Source organism: Clytia hemisphaerica, unplaced genomic scaffold (genome assembly GCF_902728285.1).
Source record: "Clytia hemisphaerica strain Z4C2 unplaced genomic scaffold, Clytia hemisphaerica genome assembly, whole genome shotgun sequence".
Lineage (NCBI taxonomy): Eukaryota > Metazoa > Cnidaria > Hydrozoa > Leptothecata > Clytiidae > Clytia > Clytia hemisphaerica.
In genome coordinates, this window is record NW_027104247.1 from 561,984 (window position 1) to 581,448 (window position 19,465).

The window sequence follows — 19,465 nt, forward strand, 5'->3', positions numbered from 1 at the left end:
AAATTCTCACTGCAAAATATCATGCTATTTTCCCATCCCCACTGTATCTTCTGACTTGAAAACAGAATAATTTAAATCCCCAGCCATAAAAAGTGTTGGAATATCAATCCCCATTGAGTTTCAGTCCGTTATTTTTATCACCGCTGGCTGAAAAAAGCCTACCGGGTCTGTGAGTAGGGGGTGTAGTTATCCATGTACAGTATTTATCTAACTTAGTAGATTCATTTCTTTGATTCACTAAAAGATTAGATTTACTAAGACTATAATTTTACTTCCTAAACAACATCAGTAATAGAACGACGCAGAAAAAATGAAGAAAACAAAATCCAAGAAAAAGATATCACAGATAGAAACTGATACTCTAAGATATCAATACCAATAAAAAATGACTTCAAAATCCTATCTTCACCAAGAATCTACGAAAATAAGATCTAATGCATATAATAGCAGTCTACACCACAAAAAATACCAAATAATAAAAATATAAGATCATTAGAGGCATTGCCTCTCTATACAAGATGAAAGATAATATTTTTTTCGTCAATTGATCGTACTCTAATCAGCAGAGGTATGCAGTGTATTGATATCTATAAAACCCCGGGTAATAATACTATGTTGATGGATAAAAAGTATTTAAAATGTTTTAAAGGTCTTTAGAGCCCACGTAGGAAGTAAATCGTATGTGCGTTGAGAATAAGATGACGTCCTTTTGTATTGAAAGGTTGGAAAATTGACGTCACGAATGGTTAAACTACAATACATCCCTGTGTCACAGACCCGCTGGGATCCCAGCCCCACTGGAAAATTTGGCAAAAATTTCGTCCGGTGGGAAAATACCATAGAATTTCAGCCATACTGGGAAATTGACTTTGATTTCGTCCCCATTCGAAATTCAATGTTTAAAAATTGTTCTCCAAAACCATCCCCGCCTGATTTTGGTATCCTTGGAACAACAGAATTTCTATCCCCATTGGGATTTGAATAGGAATTTTAATCCCCACTAAGGAAAAAAATTCCATCGGGGCTATGAGGCAGGGGGCTTGCAAATAAACCTAAGCTTTGCAATGGAAAATTGTGCTAATCTTTTCATGGTTGTAGTAAATATTTCCAACTCTTTATATGAAATTACATATTCCCACCCATTAAATACAAAAGATTGCTCTTCCCTGTTTGTATATCTAGATAATTCGTGGTTTTATTTATACCGGTTTCTAAATTTCACCAGACATTCAAACAGGGATGTCACATTACTTAGGGCACTTTATTTGTAGCCTGGGCGATTTTTATATTTTGAAAAAACTTGCCGTGTGTCGGACTGTTTCGGTTTGCAAGATTTGTGTTTTCAGACACGGAATGTTGCCTAACCGTAACATAAACCGAACTTCGCGTTATCTTTTCAGTCAGCGAAGAAGAATTTATTATAGGCTTCTTTTTTGATACTAGGCAGTCACAACCGAGTTTTTCTCAAACGCATAACAAATCATTCAAGAATTCCAGGTATTTCTGTTAAACTTCAAGTTATTTTAATCAAGAAAAACATTCTTAAAGTTTAAAATAAATTCTAGAGGTGATAATTGAATTACTGTAATCAAGAGCAAGGATTATCTCCTTAATATAAATCATTCGGAAATTTGGAGGTACAGACATATCAAAATGTTTTATCGGTTTGTTGCAATCAACTTTCTGTTACCTGACATACTCTTATGACTCAAAGTATGATAGTTTTCTAATTCTATGTCAGCAGTGACTTTTAATGTGCCAACATAGACATATGAATTACATGATATACCCATATGAGTCACTCAAATGACACTAGAGAACGGTGCCTCAACGCAAAGTCGAACCTGATGCAACGACGCGACAGAACTCTGGTCTCATAGACGGGAGTCAAGGGCGATTACCAACACACCGCTACGCATCAAAAAATTTAAACCAATAATATGATCCCATACTCTATTCCTGATACGGCGAGCTATACTTTAATTGAAAAACAACTTGTGGAAGCAAAAATACGAATTTGATTCGCGCTAAATAAAACCCGAACTGGTATAATGCACTTTCAAAACTAACGGTGCTTTACTGACACTAACAAACTTACCGAGACCATAAAAATCGATTACATAACTATGTTCACTTAGCGTCTATAGGAACGAAACATTTATTTGGTTATAAATTTGAGTACTTCTAGGAGACTGTCTGAGTGTTTTCGGCCAAATAATGGAATCTGTCATGAAAAGCTCGAAGCTCGAACAGATTTGCGGTTCAGAGTGTATGTGAAGTATTTAGCTTGATAAAAATGTTAAAAGAATGATTTTTGTATAGGAAATTTCATTCCTTATTTTAAACACTGAGAGAATACAGGGAACTAAATTTTATGGATTTCCCCTAAAAGGCTTTCAAAGAGACTCAGAGGGAACTTAAAGGTCTCAAATTAATCTACACCCCTGTGTTACAGCCCCGGTGGAAACGCCTACCCACTGGAAAAATTCGCAAACCATATTCATTCTGGTGGAAAGATTCTTTGAAAATTTATACCCAAATACAAAACGACTCTGTAACGTCCCATCAACTGGGTAATAGCATTCGAATTCTTAAAATCCTCGTCAAAAATTTTAACTATGTAGAAAGTCGAGAGTCTCGTACGTTTACCGCCCCTGAAAAATGATGCACTTTTATTGTAGTTGTGATAAACGGAAGATTCTGTACTGGCATTTGCATTCGCATTCGCATTCGCATTCGCAATTCAGACATTATGATACTCACGGCCAAGTCTTGTTATTTTGGTACATTGCCAATAGAAAAAAATTAGGTTCTCTCTTCGCTGCTATGTAAAAGCACAGCAGATCATAAAGTGGTGAGTATCATAGTTTGACAAAATCATTTATTTGCAGTCAAAGGTTGTGATACACTTACGGTACTATGAAACAGATACTCAGGTGAGACCACCCCGCTTCCACGGGCACAAATTAGCAAAATATACCGGTAATTTTTTCCATAAAATAACAGCGACAGCGAATAATCGACGTCGTAATCCTGTTAAATACCGGATTCTTAGAAGCTCCTTAGATCAGTCCTTCCTTACCACACCACAACCTTACTTATAAATGTAACCACGTGTAAATAACTCAAAGACTAGAGGTAACCTCAGACTTCTACTCTTATAAAAGAATAAGGAGATGTATGAGTCTAAACATATTTCTATAAATATCTTGAAACTTTATGAATTTTGACAAAGTGCTAAACGGTTTGTTGATAGCTTTTGGTTTGACATTATGACCGATTATTTGTCAACTTTCATCGTAACCACTCTTGTTTTTGTATCCATGAACTGATTCATGACGTAATGTTTTATACGGCAGTAGCGTGGTGGGTCGACCAAAATAAGGCCAAACTGGGGGTTGGGGTTTTGGTGCGCCCTATTAAAAATGAAATAGGTTTGTAGAAATTAGGCGAGCGAAGGAAGCACGAAAATTTTGGGAGATTTTTTCTATTTTTCCCTGAAAACTGCTAATTTTGAGGTGTAAAAAAGCAAAGGGGTGCTGAAATTAGTAATCAGAGACGCGTCTTGCTCTTGTCTCTCAGCGCCCGCCCAAAAAAGAAATCGGCGCCTGGGGGTGGGGGCGCTCTCCCCTGCCACCACGCTACTGGGAAGCATCCAAAATAGCTCGGGCATTTGCCACTTCTTTTATTGTTTGAATTCAGAATTAGTGGTAAACACCCAGCGTTTTTTGGGGAGCTTCCATATTAAAGATTACGTCATGAACATCAAGTTGTGGTAGGCACTGACCTTTATATACCAATTTCCAGCAAGGCACGATATTTGATCAGTGTTTCTCTAAAAGTGGCACCCTAATGGTACCACGCACTACTCAATAGCGATAAATGTGCATCGAGAGTACTAGATCTACTTTCTTTGAATACTGTGATGATGTAGCACCGTTTTTAATACTGCGATGGTGCTTTTAACATTGGCGACCAAAGATGGTGGATATAGCTTTGTCTAACACCCATCAAAAGAACATTTTTTCCAAACACCAATAACACCAACAACATGAATTACTAAAATCCTCACTTTATCATCGCATATGACAATTAAGTTAAAAACCAAAAGCAATCGATTTTTCCATCAAAAATAGATAATTTATTGTTTTTGATGGTCTGTCATCAGGAAGTTTGATTTTCCTAAAATTACAAGTTCGCTAATACGACAGTCACCAGGAATCACAACCGTATATCATACTTCATGTGTTCAAATCAAAAAACTGATAGAAAGATTAAACATATCCTTTATCTTAACCAGCGTATAACCAAATGGGTGGAGAAATTCAAAATGAACAAAATATCTTTTGCAAGATTCATCATAAAGTTACTTTTTTACTATCAACGTTTGGCTATTCAAATGTGTTTTTCCCTAGAAATAGTCGACTACATACTTCTTCCAATAACAACCAAATCATATCTAGAGGGTCATTGGCCTCTGGTGTATTTATTCAAAACCCTTAATTAGCTATATCCACCATATTTGATCGGCTGAGTTTTAAGCAAAGCTGTACCCAACCGGTACCAATCACAATAGATACTAGTACCAGCTTTGAATAGTGCTACTATTAGGGTATTAATCTTTTTAGACTTTCGATCAAAGATTTGATAATTATCTTCAGGCTTATTGAAGGGAGTCTTAAAAACCATAACCGTCTACAATCATGGTCGAAATCTATTGAGAATTAAGCTTATTTCCTCGTTTTTCGAAATTTGGAGTTCGGGCGAGAAAGTCGATTTTGGGCCATCTCTTAACTTTAATCGCATATTTCAATTTGGCTCGGATTTATAGACTTCCAGGCTATATTATTCGCCTTAGTGGGCCATTTTTGATCTTTTAAAGTCTTAAGTCCCATGTTAAAATCAGAGTTAAAATCAGAGTTAAAACTCTACCCCTTCCAACCTACTTTAGAGCACTTACAAATCGATTGTGGTTTCAAAACTTCCCGGTGAATTTCCCTTTTTCTCAAATATTACGACCATGATTGTAGAAATTTTGGCACCTCAGAAAATCACCATCCATCCATCTGTATTTCAAGTTCAGATTTTATACGGATCACTTAATAACATTTTTCGATATCAGCTGTCTAAATGTTATACAATATCCCATGTCCAAATCCAGACTTAAAATTCTTTAACGAATAAGTAACTCTATATGTGACGTCAAAGAAATATGATCTTACGGATTAAAGCCAAAGGGCGTGGTCAATCTAGTAATAACCAGATCCATTTTCACCACTCTTTAATTCTACGGATGGCAATTAGTGCAAATACCTCTCGTGAGAACTAACAGAGTTGGTAAAAAACAAGCTAAGGGACTTTGGGACCTTTAGAGAGACTTTTCTCATAATTTTTATCGATTTTCACTAGATTTTTGTCCGAATTCTGGAAAATCACGAACCTTGAGAAAGGAAATTTTGAATTTCGGGATTTTGAACCCTTACAGAGACTCAATTCTCTTTTTAATGGTTTTTGTACCCCTTTGAGAGACTTTCGAGGGTGTGAAAAAGGGACCCTTATGGCTCGCACATACCCTACCCCCCCTGGGGGGGACTTTGGCTATGAGTTTTGGGTTCGGTCTTTTGATACCCAGCAAAAGTTCCTTAATAACTGCAATTGTCTGATGAATATAAATGATATAGACAAACATTCACTGCAATTTGTGGTTTGGTAACTAACCAGACAACATCGGACTCCCATATTTGAAAATATGCATAATATTTTACCATCACAAAGTCAAGCGTCTCATAATATTCAAGGTAGAGCAAAAAATAAACCTCTCTTAAAAACTAATGGCTTCTTATCTTTCTAATAGTCGAACCATAAAAGATCTGATCTTCAAATTTTTTAGTTGCTTGAAATATGTTTATCAAAAATTCAGGAATTTAGACATGACATTGTGTTTAAGTAAGTTGAGCGCTCAAAGATGCGTGGGAAGTTATAAAAGAAAGATCTCCTTCTGTTTTCATTGTTTTTAGTGAAAAGACCTATTTCTGAGCTGGCTTAACCTCGGTACACTTCTAAAACTTTGAACGACTATTCATCTCTCGGACTTGGAATGACCTGATCACTTTACACGAACGGGCTAAATCATTTCCATGTCAAGGAGGTCATAAATTTTTGTTCACAAAAATCACCCTGCCTAAAACAACGCTGGAAAATCAAAAAAGAGATTTATGGATTCTCACGAAAATCCACTTTAAAAGATACTAAAATCAAGGGGACGTATCTGTAAGATTTAAAAAAAAAAACTAGGAGGTTTGACCTTCTTTTCCTCGACTTGGATCCCGTCAGCTCCGCGGTTTGATTTTTCTGAAATTCAACCTGTAAAGACTATCTGGGTGATTCTTATTGCGTATGTCTTAATGTCATGCTATTCAAAAAACGAGACAAATATGGAGCACGTATCATCCTGTTAAGCTCAAGCAGAGGATGAAACGGACGTTTTATCTTGTGTTGAACTCATGTAATTCGAACTCCTTTAATTAAAAAACTCACTTAATTCGAACAGATTATGTGGTCCCCTCAGAAAACGTTACAAGAAAACTCCTATAATTCAAACCCATGTAATTCGCAAAATTATGTAAATTGAACAAATTTTCCGGTCCAATCAAGAAATGGTCCCATCAAGAAATGTTCTCAACAAAATATGAAGCATATAGTATTCATTTTACATCAAATTAGACTACGAAAAAAATTTTTTGGTGTCGCAATACATGGTAAACATAGGGACAACCTTCTTTTTACGAGCTGGGAATATTTTGCATAAGAGTGGCGATAGCCTATATGTTTAGGCTTGAACCTCCTTATGTTTTATGTTTCAAAGCGATTTGCATTTCAATAATATCAGAAGGCATTGCATGCTTACTTTCTCGATTCAATTACTGCGCGAAGGTAAAAGGACCTAAAACTTAACTGACCCTGGGTTTATAAGCATCAAGTGACCAATTAGAAATGATTCGGATCCAGGCTAGAGAAGCCATGGAAGTGAGAAAAGCCATTTTAGAGTTTTCTTCAGCTAAAAATAATTATTACTCAAATAACACGTATCAATCAGTCAAACGACAAAACGAAGAGCTTATCATTTCAAGTAATAGTATCAGTAAATCTAAGCTGGTAGTTTTAACTCAGATAAGACTCACATATAAGCGCTTATAACTTCAAAATGTCAAATAAGCCAACCCCCTAAGACATGCACATTATATAACGAATCATATTTTATCTAATTTATAATAAGTCATCTTGATTAGAAACTGCGTTAAAAACTGATTAATTTTATGTGTATAACTTTAAGACCAATTCTTTTACTTTAGTTAGCTCAGAAACACAGAATAGGTACAAATCCCCGGCAAAATAAACTCTTACAGACCCGGCGGAAGCGGAGAGACTTGGGAGACTTCAGTTGCCTCCCCACTTTTGAGCAAATGAGATTTTTTCTTAAATTCCTAGCAGCTTTTATCTTATTTTGAGCCTTCAGCCTCCCCACTTTAACAGTTATTCCGTCGGGCCTGTTTCACCTTTTTAGAATCTAATTTTTGGACTGGAAACAATAAAATTCAAAACCTCCGCTGTGTTTTTGACTGGTAATTTTCGATTTGCATTGACCAAAACATTTTCGCCAGGGTATTGAGACAGGGGTGTTTTGTTATTTTACCCTAAGTGAAAAATAATTTGTTTTTACGATTGAATTATTACCTAACCTTCAACCAATTCAGTTGACACTCTCTATTTCGATCGTCAACTGTATTAAACAATAGAGATATACTGTATACTGTGACTAACTATTTGACATTAAATTTTAGCCCGCATTTATCAGAATTAGTGTAGACAGAGATTTATGTCATTGAGGTCTCTATCAATTAGCTTTACATTTTCCAAAGCCACAAAGACCTTTGAAAAACATGTTTTTTGCGTAAAGTTTTTAGCCAATGTGAAATTGGTAAAAGCGATTTTAAAAGATTGCCTGATTAAAGCCTTTTCGGTCTTTTGAATTTCGCCAATGGCGAAAATCTTAAGGCAATTATAGTTGACGCCCTGAGATTACATAATCACCTTGTTTACGACTTTAGAGCTACCTCGGGAAGGCGTCTTTCTGTCTCTGATGATACAGTAAAGATCGGGAAAAAAAACTTTGAAACTGAGCTTTTGTATTACCTCAAAAAAGTGCCAAGGCGATCCGTGAAATTTCAATTTTTTTTCAAAATTTAGAATATACATTTTTTCAATGACAAAAACCAAACGTTTTAGGTTTGTGATGCCTTATCTCATTGATTGCAATAACTTATTTATTATAAATTGGAAAAAGGTATCGTGAGTATATCCAGAGATTCAATACTAAAAAAAAACTAGACCCTCGCGACAATCAAAGCACCTACAGGTAAAGCTGTTAAGAATCAACTAAATGCAATGTAACGCAAATTGACAAAATTACACTAAGAAATATTCAAAATAAGGCCGGGTCATAGTAAACAGTGACAGAGTTGTTTATCCTAAACTCTACTGTCACTACTTATTCCGTATACCCAATTAGTCTCTAATCTTAATTTTTCGAGTTTGGCTGTCCAAGGGTAGTCTGTGTACAGACCCGGCGGAACAGCCGTAAATGTGGGGGGGGGGCGGTATGCTAAAAATGAGATAAAATTCGTGAGGAATTTGAGAAAATATCTCATTTGCTCAGAAGTGGGGAGGCTGAAGTCTCCCCAGTCTCCCCGCTTCCACCCGGCCTGGTGTATACCCAAACTTTAAATAGAAAAATTACCTTAGCCATAAAATGTTCACCATAAAAACAGGCAGAACAATTTTCATAACTTCAGTGTAGTACTGTCTAGCCTAATACACCTTTTCGACCGTAGCCACCAATTACCACGCGGGTATTTTTGTCCTTTTTAACACCCTAAACTTAACACCTTTTTCTAGTGTCTATATGTACATAAAAAAAGACTAGGATGGTTTTAGGGCCCTTTTAGGGTGGTAAAACGGACAAAAAAATTCCCGCACGGCAATTGGCGGCTACGGTCGAAAAGGTATGTTAGTATTACCTTCTGTCCGGCTCTTCCTTTCAACCGTTCTGCGTCATAAAGTGTAACCCACAAAACTCATAACAAAAGCATTTCTTGAATACCTCGAGGAGTTAAATACCAGAAGCAGAATGAGAAAAATATCAAAACCTTTCTTTCTCTGTAGACTTTAGTAGCATTTCGTCTGATTGATTGATACGCTTATTACGAAATCACCATCATTTTGCGCAAAAGCTTAACTGACTAAAGAATAAAGAATATTTTATAATAATCATAGAGCTCTTATAACACCTATCAAAGACTCGCTGTGAGGCTCTAATCACTGGGTGATTGGCCAAACATGAGATAAAAAAAACCCCGAATTGTCATCCTCATAAAATTTCAATAGACCGCTATCCCTATTGGTAACGACATTAAATTTTGAAATGAGACACTTTATTTTGCAGTTCATTTTTAGTAAATTTGATCGCCAAAAATTCATAAGTACCCTCGCTTTCTTGGTAAAATTTTCATTCAAACCAACATTGAGCTCAAACATTTTATTCCCACGTTTTGAAAATTTCTAACAGGGCTCTACTATCCAAAATCCAAAATCCAAAAATATAAAATCCTTGCTATATAATAAGGTGCACCATTCTAAATTTTATTATGTTGACTCCCAGTAATCAATCTCTACCACCCTACCGTAGATTGGTCTAATGTCGACACCCCTCATCTAATTTTGACACCCTTTTTATGAGATAGGAATAATAGGAAGGTCAGGATCGCTTATGGAAACTTTTTTTTCCTTAGCAATCAGAGGGGAAAGAATATATCAGTGATTTTGACCTTCCTATTATTCCTATCTCTGAAGATGGATGTCAAAATTAGAAGAGGGATGTCGACATTAGACCATCTTACGCTACTATACGCCCGGAACGAGATGCCTGCGTAGTAATCAAATTTTTCTTTTTGGAAGTGGCAAGAAAACCCATATAAGAATTTTTATTAATAGTTTATTGCGTGTATAGAAAAATTCAATGTTTTAAAACCCGATAAGAAAAACCATTAATCAAATTATACTCATTTGAAAAGACATTTGGATAAATAGAATGCTTGACCATGGTATTTTGATGTAGCCACTAAGTCCTCATATCAATATCAATTTAGAAAAAAAAAATTGAAAAATTACAGAATGGAAAGACTACTTGATTTTATCAAATGATAAGGCACTTTTTGTAGCTAAGGGGAGTTTCTGCGACTTATGTGTCACGAATACGATAAACGTCTTTTTTTTTATGCTTTAGACCATTAGAACCGCCTTAGTTTTGTTTAAACTTCATTCGGTGTAATATATTTGACAATGTTGACGAGATTTTTCATAGTATTTCCTAAATTGAAGTTATGAAGTATTCAAATATTTTTTAAGTTAATTTACTTTTAAGTGTGGACTAAAGTTTGTTTATTATCATTATCATTGAAAATATAATTCAGAGTACGATAATCTTTGAGCAGGAATGATTCATTCGAAAAATTTTGGAAAATGAAGAAGAAGTACTTTTTGTTCTTTGATGCTAAAAACTTCATTTTTTGGTATGAAGATATTTAAAGCTTCCTGGTTTTGCTTAAATATATTTACTTTTCATACAAAATAATTGCGTCAACAGTTACACCATCTCGTTGGAGTGAAAAACACAGCGCTAATAACTTCCTTTCACTGGACTCTCCATATCTCAATTGCTTCAAATAAAATCCGAAACTTTGACTCATTAGGCCAAAATTTCGTTCCCGGCGGGAAAAATACCCGACAATTTCTTCAGCACAACTTGGAAGATTAATCCAAATTCGAAATTCAATGTGAAAAATTGCTCCAAAACCATCACTGAATTTTTCAATCTTGAAACAATAGAATTTCTATTCCCATCGGGATTTCTCTATAATTTTTATCACCTTTGTGAGAAGGAGTTTCGCCGGGGCTGTGACAGGGGTGTATATAAATCTGATCTTTACCATTATATATTAAATGATTTCAAACTGCAATCCAAAAAATGGAAAATTGAATTAAACTCCAGTTATAATTAAATCGCCACCATCAAGACAAAATTACATTAAAACACAATAACAAATAAATTAGTTTTAAGTCTGGTATGCCTGCCCCCATTGCATCAATGCCTTCCTCAATCTGACCAAAAAGAAAATGATGATCAAAATATTTTTATTCTCATTCTCATGAAAATCAGGGTGAAAAAATGTTCCGCATATTATCATAAACCACACGCCAAAATATGCTACTCCCTTTTCATCAAAAGACTTTATGTCTATGATATACAAGTTCTATATAAGAACAAACTATGTAAGAATAAGAATATTAGAAATAAGCTGAAAACATTTTAATCTCCAAATCAACCAATTTCTTAGGTAAAATTTCCAAAAATAATTACAAAAGGGTGAAATTAAGAATATTTCAAGAAAATCCTTCAGCTAAAACACAAGAAGATATCCAATGGCTTAAAGATTTTGGCTGATCTTATATAAAAACATGTATCACTCCTTTTGTGTGTGATACCAGTGTGATAAAATTCTTAATTCAAACTGGAGTTTTTTAATGATGATAGGCAATAGATATGATATTCTACAAGGCATGGGTCCCGGTCCCGGCGAGCCATTTTGAGTGCGAGGGGACAATATTTTGGAAAAAAAATCATGTTTAGGCGAGGAAGAAAATTTATTGCCCTCAAAACACCTTAAAACGTTATCTAATTGGGGAGATTAATAGTTTTTATGGTTTGATTTAGTCTGTTAAAAGTTGTTCTAATGTACATAAATTTCAAGATGGCATGGTCTGCAAAAAGGGGGGAGATGCATTGAGTTTGTGGATTGATCAACTCCCATCAAAGATTCCCAAAACGGTACTTGATGCCTCTCTACTTGATTTTCAGCAACTAAAGAGATGGATCAAATGTATATGGAGAATCTAAGGAGTAGACAGCTAGAGAAAAGGGAGCCTTCGGGCCGCCCTCGACTGCGGTCATAAAATTACAGTGCCTTTATCGGTAGAAGATTTGTCGGTAAAAAAGTGACGAAAAGATGACTTGGCGGCCAAAAATTTTATGGAACATTTTTACCGATAAACTAAACTAGAGCTTTCAGATATTTGATCCGAAATAGCCTAGTTGTATAATTTGTTGTCAAAAGTTACGAATCAAAAATCTTGTTGGTATATCATGAACATTTGCGGTTTTTATTTTTTGAATTTCGTAATCTCTAGACACTGATGAACTAAATCTTCATTTAGATTACAAAAAGGTTTTAAAAAACAACTTTGTGTAGCGATGGTCTATCCGCTCTCATACATCTGAAGAAGGGCGTGGCTATCACTCTTAATATACCTCTATCTTTCAACGCCTTCTGAATAAGGGGATTGCAGTTAAATGGCTTCATTTGTGACGAACGCGTTTCAAGGGTGATAGACAATGCTATTTTTGATTAAACCAAGTTTGGTTATACGTTATCGATTGACGCCAGAGGTACAGCAGATTTCTTTAAAGCCAGGAGAACTAGATGGGGTGTTTTAAGCTTTTCCAAATAAAAAAAGTAAATATCGCAGAAAATATTGTTTGCAATTGTTTTCGAAAATCCGCGAAGCTTCTGATTGGCCAAGCGCTGAAATTCTTTTGTAATGTCATGTGACCTAGGTAGGATTTCCTACCGAACCACGGCACACTTTTCAGCCAAAGAAAAGCATCTAGCTCTTCGGGCTTTATAGATCTGTGGGTAGTACCGTCATTTTGAGGAAGATTTTCTTTCCTGGACTAAAAACCCCGATATATCATGAAAAAACCTGTTATCAGCCGATTTTCCAGGGAAAACAGTGAAAAGATCACGTAGAAGTCGGTGGAATCTTACCGGTATAACATCAGTAAACTTTTGATGTTCACATTTTTTTATAAGAGCATTTAAAATTTTTGAAGCCTTCAGATGTTCTTAACTTTTCGAGTTTCAAGCCTAAAAATGTTCTGTTCTTAGCATTTTTATGTATTTTTGTCCATTTTCCTAAAAAAATTGGCTGTTTAGAGTCCCTAAAGCCTTAAAATGTTCTCAACTTGTTCTTAACATTTTTGCCATCGAAGCCTTATGTTCTTATATAGTTTTTTCTTATATAAAAAAATGTGTTTTCAACAAGGTTGGTTATAGATGTATTCTCTGTGATAACAATTGAAGTTAACTTAGCCTTTGTTTGTAATGCATAATTCGATTGATAATTTTTCATTTTTTCGGTGCTTTTTTCACAAGAAAAAAAGGATAAAAATTAAAAGTGTTAAGTTTTTATGCCAATTGTAAATTTGCCGACTTTTAAGTGATTTTATTTTAATGTTACAGTAATCAAAAAAGAATTAAGTTATACAACATTATTCGTACAAGAGGGTGACTTTGTGCTAAACCGACAAACTAATATTATTATCAATTTTGACATCATATTTTCAGTAAATTCCCAACTTTTATTTATCTTCAAAATATTATCGTTTTTCACATTTAAAATCTTCACACACCCTGAGCATGATCTCTGACAGTAAGGTGTCATAAAATTGACACATTTTCAGTACAAATAATTTTATGTCGAATATATCATTTAAACAAAAATTTATTAAATATTCAGGATAAAAAAAGCCTTAATCTCAGGGTACATTTATAAAGGACTTGATAGTTTTACGATCACTTCTTGGAAATTATAAAACAAAAAAGACTTTTCAATTTCTTGTTCAATATAGCATGATGGCTGATGCCATCAAAAATTTTCAGCAATTCCTTACATTACAAAAACCGTGAGGAGAAGTAACTAGTTTGAAATTTGGTTGGTAGTATGGTATGGTACAAAAAACACCTTTTTAAAATTCTAAACCACCCCAAAATGAAAGTCTAACATTAATAGTAAGTATATAAATAAATATATTATTTCTTTGTAATACACCCCCTTCTCAAAGACCCAGTAGAATTATTTCAGCCAGTGCGTGGGGATAGAAATAATGGAGTGAAACTCGATGGGTTTTGGTATTCCCATATTTTTATGACCGGGGATTTAAATTCTGAAGTGAAGATTGGTTTATTTGATTACATTCAGTGGGGACAAAAATTGGAGTATAATTTTCCACTGGGGACGATATTTTGGGCAGTTTTCCAGTGGGAAGGGTTCCTAGTGGGTCTGTGAGAAGGGGGTGTTTGTATACTAACATTGGGTTTGCTCATGTCAACTATCCATTGTTTAAACTCATTCTCAGTCTCTTAGTTCGCTTTTTCAACGTTTATTTAACGTTCACAACGTCCATATAATGTTAAATGAACGTTGAAACAACGTTGTGTGTCAGCTGGGTTAGTTCGCTTTTTCATGACTCGCGTTTGTATAAAGTCCATTGCATCAGTAAAATCAAAAAATGGTGCAATTGGTTCTGGGTACGAGATTTTTCATTGTTTACAATAATTTCCAAATCACACCTTACTTTCGTTTGTAGATTGACCATTGGATTCGCTGCTAGATGAGGATTTACCTTGGGAGACAGCCGGGCCTTCCTGTACAGCCACTACCTGATTTCCAAATAACCAACCTCGAAGTTTCCGTTGTAGCTCTTTAATCTTTCTTTTGATGGCTCGGTTGATTCTTAACACTACAATTCCATTAATTATTCCATTTATGACGTAAGATGAAGCACTCACTTCAACATAAATTATGAAATTCTCCTTGATGAACCTTTGCATTGATTCCGGAAAGATCCTTTTTGCTGCATATTGGATGAATAAGATACCATATGAAATGAAATACAACAAAAAGAAGAATTTTGTAATTTTCATGATATCTCTGTTGGATCTTTGCAGATTGGCATTTGTGGATCGTTGATGTCTTCTCAATATTTTAAATGAATTGAGATAAGATGCAATAAAGATGATAAGGGTGAGTAGATTTATTGGATTTGTATATTGTGATGTGTTATGGTCATTTAAGAATGGAATCATGATCAATTGAACGAGACTCTGGTAAATAACAACCAGTAAGCAAATAAACAACAAAATGTTAAACCGTAATTTTGTGAATCTTGATTGGTAATCTTGTAAAAACTTAACTCGAAAGTAACGATCGATTCCTATCAAACATACTAGGGTTGCCGCTGAGTATCGCGTGAAAGGAGATAAAAAACGCTCTGCAACCATGTAAGGACATGTCATTGAATTTGGTATGATGTGTACTGGGACTCGATAGAGAGTTACAAGATTTACCAAAATATCGTTGATGGATGCGTAAAAGATAAGCCTAAAAATGAAAGATAAATTTACCTTAAAATTCTACCTTCACTACATATTTAAAAACTTGCAGTCAAAACCCCAGCCAAACCCCCTTACTGTCCACCTGACTAGCTATAGTGTACAGCTGATATTCCAAATCTCATCGTAAAGACACCTTCTCTGTACTGTCCTTAAGGGTCCTTTTTCCAAGCTTCCCAAAGTGTACTGCTGTAAGGGTCGAAATAATGAGCAAGATGGAAAAATACTCTTTAAGGGTGAAAATTGGGCCTAAAAAGGCCTAATTTTTTCAAGAAAATGCAACGTAAGGGTCGATTCTTCACCCAAATCTACTCAAAGTTGACTAAATTTTCACTACATTTTATAAAAGTCCAATTTCAAGACCTAATTTTGTGCCGCGTGAGTGCCCCCTCCCAGGGGGTTTCCAAGAAGGTCTCATCAGAGTTCGGTTTAGGGAACTTTTCTAACCGGAATGATTTGATTTTTGGGACAAAGTTTATGGTATATATTATGTAATCATTTCTCACAGGGTCAATGAGACAGGGGTGTTGTTTTCATCATACCTGAAAGATTGGTTTGCCAATTGATTTGTGATGAACAAAAGATAAACGACTAAAGAGTTGACTAAACAACCACAGATTGCCAATAATGTCAAATAGATCACCAAGAAGACTTGATGGTCGTGTTTGATGGCCAGAAATCTTTGTAAATGAACTTGACAAAATAATTCCGTATTACTGGTATGGTTGCTGATCAAAATTGTTGAGTTGTTGTTGAACATCGAATTATTAAATGTGGCATTGGTCATGTTTGTTGGTGTACAGTTTTCGTATCTTATATTTGCTGAGATTTTAGATAGTAGAATTTTTCTTCCAAGCTCTGCTAATTTACATTTTCAGCTGCTTCAGGTATCTTCAAATTATGTATGCCAAAAAGTTTTTCCCATTTTTTTGGAGTTTTATGATAACTCGTACTTAGTCCCATCAACCTTTTTACACTTTTGATATAGAGTGTCTCTTTTATCTTAGTCAGTAAGCTGAGTAGGAGATTGTTTTGTTTTCTTTTATGAGATATTTTAGCACATTAGCCAGCTGCTTTCCTTTTTCCTAATAGAATATAAATTTTTTTAACTTGGCGGTGAGACACTTCACCGTTTTTAAGAAACAATAAGCTTATTTTCTTATGGTTTTAGGTTCTTTTAAATATAAATCATTGTTGATTCAAAAGTAGCTATTTTTTCTAATTTCTGTAACCTGAAGTTTATAATTAAGTTAATTAAATTAATCAAAATTCTTGCCTAACTCCAGCCTTATATTCTTTCATAAAAGTGGTGCCTCTAGGCGGAATTAGGGGAAACCTTATATCAAAGGTTTGTAGCTGTTATGATTTCAGCAAGAATGTCTTCTTTTTTTTCATTTTTAAGTTTTTTTTTTCTCTTGGTGAAAGCTCATATGAGTTTTTAATGTATTTTAACCTTCAAAACCGAATGACGTGTGTACTAGTATGAGCATATAAACAACTGGACATCCATCTCCTTTTGTGTTTTTGTAGAAAGCACTGCTACAATCAGTGACAAAATACTTGGCACAAAATGGAAATTCACCGGGGTGTTTTGAAACCAAAATCGATTTGTAAGTGCTCTAAAGTAGTTTCGAAGGGTAGAGTTTTAACTCTGAGTTTTAACGCTAGACTTAAGGATCCAAAAGTTAAAAAATGGTCCAGTAGGGCTTGAAATACAGCCTAGAAACCAATAAATCCCCCCCAGATCGAAATAATCGATGAAATCAAGTTGAAGCCCTGAAATTGACATTCTCGCTCGAACTTCAATTTTCGAAAAATGGTATATTAGCCAAAAGTGCCAATATATTATGGCACTGATTGTAGCTTCGTTGCCGCCTCGTTAAAAAAATGAAATGAAATAATAAATTGATTTATACCAAATTTGAAATCAGTGACCTCCCCCCCAGCGGCCGATTTTATTTTGAAGGGGCGCCGAAATACAAGTGGAAAAAACGCCGCTTATTATTAATTTTGGCACCTGTTTGCTTTTTTACACCTTAGAATTGGCAGTTTTCAACCAAAAAAAGAGGAAATACCAAAAAAATTTCTTTATGACACAAAATTTGAGGATTTTCTCCAAAACCCCTTAAATTTTTAAAACAGGGAACTGACAAAGAAACCAGAAGATTCTCGATACCATGAGTCATTCATACCTTATCCGTATGATCAAGGCACTTTATTTGATATTTTCTTCTGTCTTAAAATTCCAATTTTCTATTTGGAAATTTAATAATGTGCTAATCTGTTGGTGGTTTTACAGTATTTATGACACTTCCAAAAAGAATTTCACTTTTTATTGTTTTCATTCATTTTAATTGACGATATCTAAAACCATAATTCTTTTTACTTGTTGATGTTTGTGTGTAAAAATTTGTCACTTGTCAGTTCTTTTTGACAAATGTATGGCCCCCAGCAGTTTGCATGGTTTTTTTCACTCGCGTGAATGCGTGAAAAGTGAAAACAAAAATGCATGAATTGGAAAGCTTTGCGTTAACAGAAATTGCGTGAATGGCGAGAAAACATTGCGTGAATGCGTGAATTTGGGAAAAGAATTGCGTGATTGCGTGAATTGAATTGAAGGTCCGCTGGGGTTCTTTTATGTCACGTTTTTTAAACGTGATGTATTTTTCTGTTAAAGACTTGGTAATTGTTATTTCTTCCCGCCCCTTCTTCCTGCCATTATAAATCCCGCCCCGACTCTCTATTGTTTGATAATGGCGTTAACAGCAATTTACTTAAAATATTCGAAACGAAACAAGATATGGCTCTGAGAAACCCATGAAGTATTTTTAAACCCTAAGAATGTCTTTCAAATGAAGTCTGTAAACAACTTGCCTGTTTCATATTTGATACTCTTTAAATGAATACACACTTATTAAATTCCGCGAAAATTTCTTCCGCGAAAATTTCTTCTCACGAAAATTTCTTCCCTTAAGGTAATCACTGTAGAAAAAATCAAAGATGAAGAGCAAATATTGCCATATTAATGTCTAGCAGACTGTATCAGTAGGCAATTTACTATTTACAAATTTCCCCCAGAAACCTCCAAGTGTAATTGAAATGAGTTCCTTTCAAAAGAAATCTTTCACATGATCCCCAAATGTATAACAATAATTACTAAACTTTTAATTATGGAAATGTCACTTTAATGTCACGAAATAATAGACAGACTTTAGGTTATGATTCTCTATCACTGACTCTTTTTAAAAAGCATCGATTATATTTTTGGTAATTGCCCCCGCAGGAGCGTAGCGACAAGGAGGCACTCATAGTTTCACGCATAGATATTGGACTGGAATCTCAAAATTTTGTTGTTTGTTGTCACGTAAGTATATCCGTAGTTAGTCTCTTCCGTAAATGTTCGGTTTTTTTCCGGGACGGTAGTATACATATTTTCATATTACGTTATATGGTATTATCATTATTACATATTACAATTTTAGTTTTGATTTAGGTTTGAAAAGGTGAAGCGAGTGTTATAAATGCAAATCAAAACAGTGTATGATGTAACACGAACTACAATATTACTTGAGCAAATCAAAACAAACAAAATGGCAGACTGGTTATGATGATGATGAGCTGATTCATTGACTAGAAAAAGTGTTTTGTATGTCAAATTTTGTTTCTTGTCTTTGAAACTGAATACTAACTACTGTAATTTAGTCAGAAGTTCACTTCAGCAATGATTTCAATTCTTCTTCCAGAATCTTTAAAGAAATTTGCTTAAGTTTTCAAATGTAAATTTGATATTTTTGTTCAAACTCTACTGTAATTTATCTTTGTCTGTCATTTTATTGATAACTACCTTTATTGTTTATAAGGGCTACTTAGACTACACAATATATTGACGAACAATATTCGACAATATTGTTTGCGGACCGTAATGTACGAAGTAAACAACTGGTACTCTATTATAAAAAGGAATTTTCTTTCTGTAAACAATCCCCCTTTATTGTTGGAATATTGCAAATCGAGCTGACAATATATTGCGGACACCTTTTCAATATATTGTCGACATTCAGCAATATATCATCAATATATTGCCTGACAATATATTGTGTAGTGTATGTAGCCCTATA

At 34.7% G+C, this 19,465-nt stretch overlaps 1 protein-coding gene across 1 annotated transcript in view; it reads left to right on the forward strand.

The window, feature by feature from the left end:
• Positions 1-19,465, forward strand: part of LOC136816359 (DDB1- and CUL4-associated factor 12-like) — a 216,426-nt gene that overhangs the window by 120,796 nt on the left and 76,165 nt on the right. The gene's annotated exons all lie outside the window — the stretch shown is intronic.